Source organism: Sinocyclocheilus grahami, unplaced genomic scaffold (genome assembly GCF_001515645.1).
Source record: "Sinocyclocheilus grahami isolate Dianchi unplaced genomic scaffold, SAMN03320097.WGS_v1.1 scaffold1021.1, whole genome shotgun sequence".
Taxonomy (NCBI): domain Eukaryota; kingdom Metazoa; phylum Chordata; class Actinopteri; order Cypriniformes; family Cyprinidae; genus Sinocyclocheilus; species Sinocyclocheilus grahami.
In genome coordinates, this window is record NW_015506200.1 from 55,103 (window position 1) to 63,514 (window position 8,412).

The 8,412-nt window shown below is 33.7% G+C and overlaps 1 protein-coding gene across 2 annotated transcripts in view; it reads left to right on the forward strand.

Annotated features, from left to right (window-relative positions):
* The window catches only part of LOC107565732 (ephrin type-A receptor 8-like), a 96,530-nt gene that overhangs the window by 36,014 nt on the left and 52,104 nt on the right, over window positions 1-8,412 (forward strand). The gene's annotated exons all lie outside the window — the stretch shown is intronic.

Sequence of the window (8,412 nt, forward strand, 5' to 3'; positions counted from 1 at the left end):
AAATAAATAATCAGTTTATAAACATTTCATAATACCCAAAGGTAAAAGTAAAGTAAATTATAGTAATGAATGAATGAAAATAATAGAGTAAAAATTATTTTCAAATTATGTTCATATACTTCACATGGCACAAATTGTCATATTCAAATCTACTAATAATTGTGTGTGTGTGTGTGTGTGTGTATATATATATATATATATATATATATATATATATATATACTGTCAAGAGATTAATCCATGTGATATTGCTCATATATAGTATGTAAATAATATATGTATACACTATAAAATTTAAAAAGTAAAAATTGACTGTATTACTATGAAGGAATTTTCTGTATTGGTTTTTTAAACAGGTGTTTCATCTGTATTTTGAAGTTTAGATTTTTCTAAATGTACTGTATCATTTCTAAACACGTCTGTGAGGTTCTGATAGGTTTGATAGTTTAACGGTGGTTCTCAGTAGCTTTTAGACTAATTACATTGAAAAAAACGTCTATATTTATCTACCTGGAACAGCTTCGTCTTATTAAGAAGAGCAGGATATCCTCTCTCTCTCTTCCCTTCTGTTTGCTCAGGAGCACAGGCGCTTGAATAAATACTGATATTTCATCACCTCTGAAGTAGTGGAGGAAAAGCAAAGGTCTTGAGCAAATATTTCGTAGGGTCCAGAAGGTTGGTAGATATTTGTTGTCAAGAAAATGTGTTTGTTCAAGAGCATTATATCAGTGGTCATTGAAGAGATCTGCTCAGAGGAAAATGTAATTGCTCTTTCATAGCACAGGAGACTTACTGGAGTTCTGTGTTTAAAATGATAGTTCACCCAAAAATAAAATTTTTGCTAAGAATTTACTCATCCTCAGGCCATGCAAGATGTAGATGAGTTTGTTTCTTCATCAGAACAGATTTGTAGAAATGTAGCATTACATCACTTACTCACCAATGGATCCTCTGCAGTGAATGGGTGCCGTCAGAATGAGAGTCCAAACAGCTGATAAAAACATTACAATAATCCACAAGTAATCCACGTGAATCCAACTCTTAATGTCTCATGAAGTAAAAAGCTCCATGTTTCCATCATTAAGATGTTTTAACTTTAAACCATTGCTCCCAGCAAAAATACAAGTTATCTATCTATAATACTGCTTTAGGAAATAAGCTGTTTAGTCTGAATCAGGTGAGAAATATGCACAGATCAAGCACCGTCTACAAGACAAAGCCATTCAAAACCGCTCTAAACAAATATGTTGGTGGATTTTGATGTGAGAGGAAAACAGGGGATGGACTTTTTCACTGGAGGAAGTGTTATTATTAATCATGGACTCATATTTTGGCCATTAGTGACAGTTTAATCTTTAAATGCCATAATGATTTATTTGTTTCTTACAAACATGTAGATTTTCACTTCACAAGACATTAACTGATGGACTGGAGTCGTGTGGATTACATGTGGATTACTGTGATGTTTTTAATCAGCTGTTTGGACTCTCATTCTGACGGCACCCATTCACTGCAGAGGATCCATTGGTGAGTAAGTGATGTAATGCTACATTTCTACAAATCTGTTCTGATGAAGAAACAAACTCATCTACATCTTGCATGGCCTGAGGATGAGTAAATTCTTAGCAAAAAAACATGGATAGCAGCTTAAATCATTTAATGTTTGCACAAATTTGATGAAATGTTTGAATTCATATTGAGAGACTTTTGATTGCAGACTTTGGTATCTTGGCAAATCTGAGCAACTTATTATTATTTTTGCTCATTTGTATGTTGATGTTTTAGTAAAGTAGTCATTCTTTATACATTTAAAGCCATTAAACGTTTCTGTACTCTTGCTGGACTCATTTTATTGGACTCTGAAGCGCTGAACATGTTGATGACAGTTACAGAGGGAGATGTTGTTAACCCACACCGCTCTGGACGGAGCATAACTCTGCGTGCGAGCCAGCAGCCGACATACGCAATTAACAGACACGTTTCACAAAGGTTACCGCTGTCAAAGACTATATTCCAGTCAGCAGGCAGAGAATTCAATTCACATCAAGATTTCTCACACTTGAGCAAAGCGGGATTCCAGGATGAAGCGTCTTCCTTGATGCTACATGATTGTTTCACTGCAAAAAACCAGCCCAGCGTGGCCAGTTGTTCTGTTGCTTTTGTCAAACCAGATTCAAAGGGGTTTTTTTATCCTCTGCTAATCTGAAATTGGATCAACGAGAACTGAGACAAGACTTTTCCCTGCCAGTTTTTTTTCCCCAGCTGCGTTTATGGCTTTTCACACTATTCTTATCCCTGTCAGGCCATTGTTTCAAAATGGTCATTTTGAAGCGGGTCTAAACTGCTTTATGATCTGGGTTATGAAAACTGTAGAGCTTTTGCAGTGATATATATACAGTGGGTACGGAAAGTATTCAGACCCCCTTAAATTTTTCACTCTTTGTTATATTGCAGCCATTTGCTAAAATCATTTAAGTTAATTTTTTTTCCTCATTAATGTACACACAGCACCCCATATTGACAGAAAATCACAGAATTGTTGACATTTTTGCAGATTTATTAAAAAAGAAAAACTGAAATATCACACTCATATATATATGAAATATTTGCTGTGACACTCATATATTTAACTCAGGTGCTGTCCATTTTTTACATTTTTATTATTTAGTTATTATTTTCCAGGATAGTTTGATGAATGAAAAGTTAATCGAAATCAATTACAATTTTTTGTAACATTATTGTAATGTATTTACTGTTACTTTTGATCAATTTAATTCTGAATGAAAGTATTGATTGATTGATTATATTTACACTAAACTTTTGAATGGTAGTGTATCACAGCTTCCATAAAAATGCAGCAAAAGCATTTTCAACATTGAGAAATGTCCCTTGAGAAAACACACACACACACACACACACACACACGTTATTGCATCAGAATACACTGCAATCTATTTTTGCCAGCATAATGTTGTAGTTAAGACCATCTACCAGCATGGGCTTAAAGGGATAGTTCACCCAAAAAAAGAATTTTTTCATAGTTTACTGACTTTCATGTCATTTCAGATCTGTAAGACTTTCTTTATTCAGTAGAGCATACAAAAAAAGCTAAAAAAGTGTCCTCATTATGGAACGACATGAGGCTGAGTAAAGGATGACAGAATTTTCTTTTTTGAGTGAACTGTGCCTTTAAGTTAACCAGCCAAACCTTGACACCTTGGTACTTTTCTGTTAGTGTTATTTGCACATTATTTTGGGAAAATGCTTACTGTAGATTTGTACAGAAGAAGTGGGAACAAATGCTGTTTGTGTGCATATTTTTTTGGTGACATCTTCCACGAATGACTCTTGGGTTGTGTTTTTGAATCGCTTTAATTCTCTGTAATGACTGCATGTACAGTATGTTTGCAGCTGTTTGTTCAGTGCCGCACTCATTCCAGGAACAACGGCACGGATTATGAATGGATGTATTCAGGAGAACAATCTCCCCTGGTTCTGCACTGACGGGTTTGACATGTCCCATAAAAATAAACCAAAATAAAAAATGAGACGCTTCAATATTTTATTCAAACAAAGATGCTAAAAGTGAGTTAATGAGGGCCCCTGCATGAATAGAGGGAATTAGGACCTATATTATATATGTAATATTATCTATATAATAAAGAATTATTTTATTATTATAATTGTATTTCTGTACATTATTGTATTTTGTTTTATTATTATATTAATATGATTTGAAGTAATGGGTGTTTATATCTTCTGTAAAGCTGTCATAATAATTTATTTATAATCTAGTTATAATGTATAATATAATGTAATTGCTTAGTTTGCATTACAGTATTATATTAATAATATATAGTTAAACACATTTGATCTATTAATTTAAATATCACATTAATTTATAATGACCATATTATTATTGATTATTATTGTTTTGTTTTGTAATTCTTATAATAATGTGCTTCAATAAAGCTGTCATTGAGTTTCTCATTGAATAAAAGTTTCTCGTTTCCCATGATCTGAGAAGCCATGGATCTGCATTTCAATAATACCTTTATATCGATATGGAGATTATGTAGATTAGTTCAATTTACATAAAAAGTGTCTCTATTAGATGAAAAATATCTGAGCAGAAGGATTTTCAGTGCGGCTCATTGTACCGTCACTTTGATTAATTTCAACCATTTTCTCTCATTGATCGTCTAATATGTGATGTAGCTAAAACAAAACGCAGACTTTTATCGGAAACCTCATGAAAGAACTAAACGAATTACTCGCAGCCCTCGAGCCGACCTGCAGAGTGTTAGATTTGAACAGACTCTCTAATCTAATCATTAGTGCAAGGACAAATTAAATTTAACCGCTAAAGACTCAAAGTGGGAGGCTGGTTACGGTGTTCACTCGAATCCAACATTTTAATTACCGCATCAGGCTTTTTGTAGTATCCCCATGGGAAGCGCGGGCCGAGGTGAGGCCAGGGAAGCGAGGAAATCTGCTGCTTTGGAAGATGTACTTGTGAGGAGAGGCCAAGTTCACGGTGGCCGAGCTCAAGGCTCCTCTGAGGTCAGCGTTTTCCCTTTCAATTAGGCCGGTCGTGTCCGTAATGTATTCAGAGGAGGAGATCCACCCAAGGCCAATGGGAGCTGAATGCTACTGTACTGGCTTTGCTGTGACGGCCTTAAACTTGTGCTTTTCCAACCAATGTTTATAAGTTAGCCCTTGTTAGCAATGAAAAGATTTAGTAAAACACTTTTTGACTGATAAGAAAAAGGAATGCATGATGTTTACATTTTCTGCAGAAAACACGAGCGTTACTTGCTGTAGAAAGTACTCCTCTTAAGTAAACTTATTTGATTTCAGTTGGTTGCCAAGACCATTTTTTTTATACCATCATATATATATATATATATTTTTTTTTTTTTTTTTTTTTTTTTTTCACGAGCGTTACTTGCTGTAGAAAGTACTCCTCTTAAGTGAACTTATTTGATTTCAGTTGGTTGCCAAGACCATTTTTTTTATACCATCATATATATATATATATATATTTTTTTTTTCAGTTTTTGCAATTTTAGTAATGTGCTTTTGTTATTTTTATTAGTTTTTGTAGATTTTCATTTTTTATTTTTCCATTTTGCATTAATTTATTTTTGTTTTAGTTTTCATTATTTTAGTACTTTTGTTTTACTAACATTTTTGTAGTTTTAGTATTTTATTTCATTTGGTTGGAAATGTGCGATTTTACTTTTACATTTTTTTTTTAATTATTTATTTTCATTTTTGTTTAACATATAGAATGCTTTTGTCATTTGATTGTTTTTTATTCAGTGTTGTTTTAACTTATTTTTTATTTCAGTTTTAGTTGTAGTCATTTTTGTATTTATTTATTTATTTATTTGTTTGTTGTTGTTGGTTGCCAAGGCATAATTTTTATTTTTTTTTATTTTTGTTTTTACAGTTTTTATTTTGCTTTTTGTTTAAGTTTCAGTCATTTTAGTAAGGTGCTTTTGCCATTTTATTATTTTTGATATTTGTTTTATATTTCTATTTTTCTTTCTTCCTTTTTTCAGTTTTCACTTTTGTTATTTTAGTACTTCAACTTTTTTCCCCCCTGTTGGTTGCCAAGGTGTTTGCCAATAACTAATTAAGTGTTTTTTAATCTAATATTCATATTTTATTTTATTTCCGCTTTATTTTAATGAACTAAACTACTTTTAATATTGTTTTATGATGCCTTCACCTCTTATATCTGTTCTTTAAAAACATCCCAGCCTTGTTTTCATGTCCTCCTGTTGTTTATCTCGCCATATATCATGTAAGAGTTTGTAATAATATCCATAGAGGAGAAAATAGATGTGAGATTAGCCTTGAAGAGTATCAGGCTAATAACAGAACATCCCGAGGCTCTCCACAGGCCGCGAAACCGTCATTTTTCCATAACAACATAATGCTTCGTGATGCCATTTTGCTGCTACTACTACGACTAAGGCCATAAGTGCACAGATGCAGATGTGAAACCTTTTATGCAAACAACATGCATTGCAGCAGCATTGTTTTAGTATTGTTTATATAGTATTATAATATTTATTAATATTTTGATTTAGCTTTTTTAAAAAAATTATTCATTTTTAGAATTACAGATTTTTATTTAAATTTTTAAATTAACTTATGTATATATTTATTTATTTTAGTGCTGTCAAACGATTAATCGTGATTATTAATTGCATCCAAAATAAAAGTTTTTGTTTGCATAATATATGTTTTATATGAATATAATTGATATTATTTATAAATATTTAAAATATATAAACATAACATGTTTTTCTTAAAAATATACATGCATGTGTGTGTATTTTTATATATACATAAAAATATACACATCACACACACATATATTATGTGAACAAAAACTTTCATTTTGAATGCGATTAATCGCGATTAATCGTTTGACAGCACTAATTTATTTTGATTTCATTATTTTTTTTATTTAAGCTTTAGTTGTTTTAGTACTTCAACTTATTTTATTTCAGTTGGTAGCCAAGGCATTGGACAATTGACAATTTTTGTTTTATTTGTTTGTTTGTTTTTTAAGTAAAATGATTTATATTTCATTTCAGTGTTATTTAAATTTTATGTTTTATTATTTTACTTAATTTATTTAATTTTATTTTAATTCATTTTTTAAGCACCAAAAACAAATTTATGGTTAATAAACTGGCAGACAACTGAGTGTCAGAACTTTACTGTAAAAAATACAGTAGCAACATTTAAAATATTACAGATTTAAGTTATATTTTCATTAAACTTACAGTTAAACTGACAGCCAAAAGATGTAACACAAAAACCTTATGCGCATTAAAAACACATTTATTTCAATTAAAAACAATCTACAAATGTGAGCTGTCACATGAGCAGTTCTGGGAATTTTCGCTGTAAAGTATAAGATGACTCGCTCTTTTTCACTTCCAAAATCTGTACATTTAAGAGTATTTTACTCTAAAACTACTTGTGTATACATGGATGTATTTTAATTCAAGTTGCTAGCAATAAACATTTAGTTTTGCCTGTTGAACTAGTCAGAAACCTAATCACAGAAGATGTCAGTTTGCGCTAATGGCAATGATAGCATATTGTTTGTACATCATAATACAGCGACATTCGTTATTCACAGTTTTCCCATAGTTTCCCGAGCTTCATCATCTGTCCACGGCAGCCCTCCGCTTGTAATTAGCAGTGAATATTCAGCGCTGGCTCGCAGAGCTCCAGAGATGAAAGTGTAGTGGCTCCTCCTCGCGAGGCTCTACGCAGTCGACTGGACGTCTTTCACAGTGCCGCTAGCCTTCAACTCCCTGCTTCACTAATTCATGAGCAGGACCAAAGAGAAGAGCTAATTGCCCACAGACAGCTCTATCAAAATAAGGCCTTCACAGAGGACGCTGCTTACGCTGAGGAGAGAAGAGGCGCTTCTCTTAAAGGGGTCATATGATGCTGCTAAAAAGAACATTATTTTGTGTATTTGGTGTAATGAAATGTGTTTATGCGGTTTAAAAAAAAAAAAAACATTATTTTCCACATACTGTACATTATTGTTTCTCCTCTATGCCCCGCCTTTTTGAAACACGTCGATTTTTACAAAACTCATCGGTCTGAAAAAGCGAGGTGTGCTGTGATTGGCCAGCTATCCAGTGTGTTGTGATTGGCCGAATACCACAAACGTGAGACTGAAATGTTACGCCCCTCACATACGGTTGATGCCGTGTCCCGGCCGGAGCGACGAGACAAAAACATTAAAGCCCATTACAAACGAGGCATTTGTTGCATCCAGTGAGGACATAATTACTGATTATAATGACTTATACTGTCTTTTTACGCGTTGCGTTGCATTGCGCCGCGCCGCGTAAACATAAAACCCTGTCTGCATTTGTGATCAGAGAAATGACAAACAACAAGTGCTACTCCACACTGCCCAAAACTCGCATTTGAATCATCAGTGGCAAATGATAAAATAAAACATACTTACGTGAGTCAGAACTGCCAGCATTTTAGTCTAACGTTACTCTCCCAGGATCAGTAAACAGTCCTCCATAAAATGTGCCGGCGATCCACAGCACTAAGTTGATGTATTCCCTCAGCGACCAGCACAGATCAGCTCTAGGCATGATGAAGCGGATATCGTCCTCTTTTGGAAGACCAAACAAAGTAGTTTCACTTTCACAACGAAAAACACAGCGGCCTAGCATGAGCTGAAGCCGGTCAAGAGTGAGCTGAGGCGGCGGGGTCAAGAACGGCGGTCCCTGCGAAGGAGCGGTGAAAACGGTGAAAGCCGATCCGGCGATCCACTGCACTAAGTTGATGTATTCCCTCAGCGACCAGCACGAATCAGCTCCTCTTTTGGAAGACCAAACAAAGTAGTTT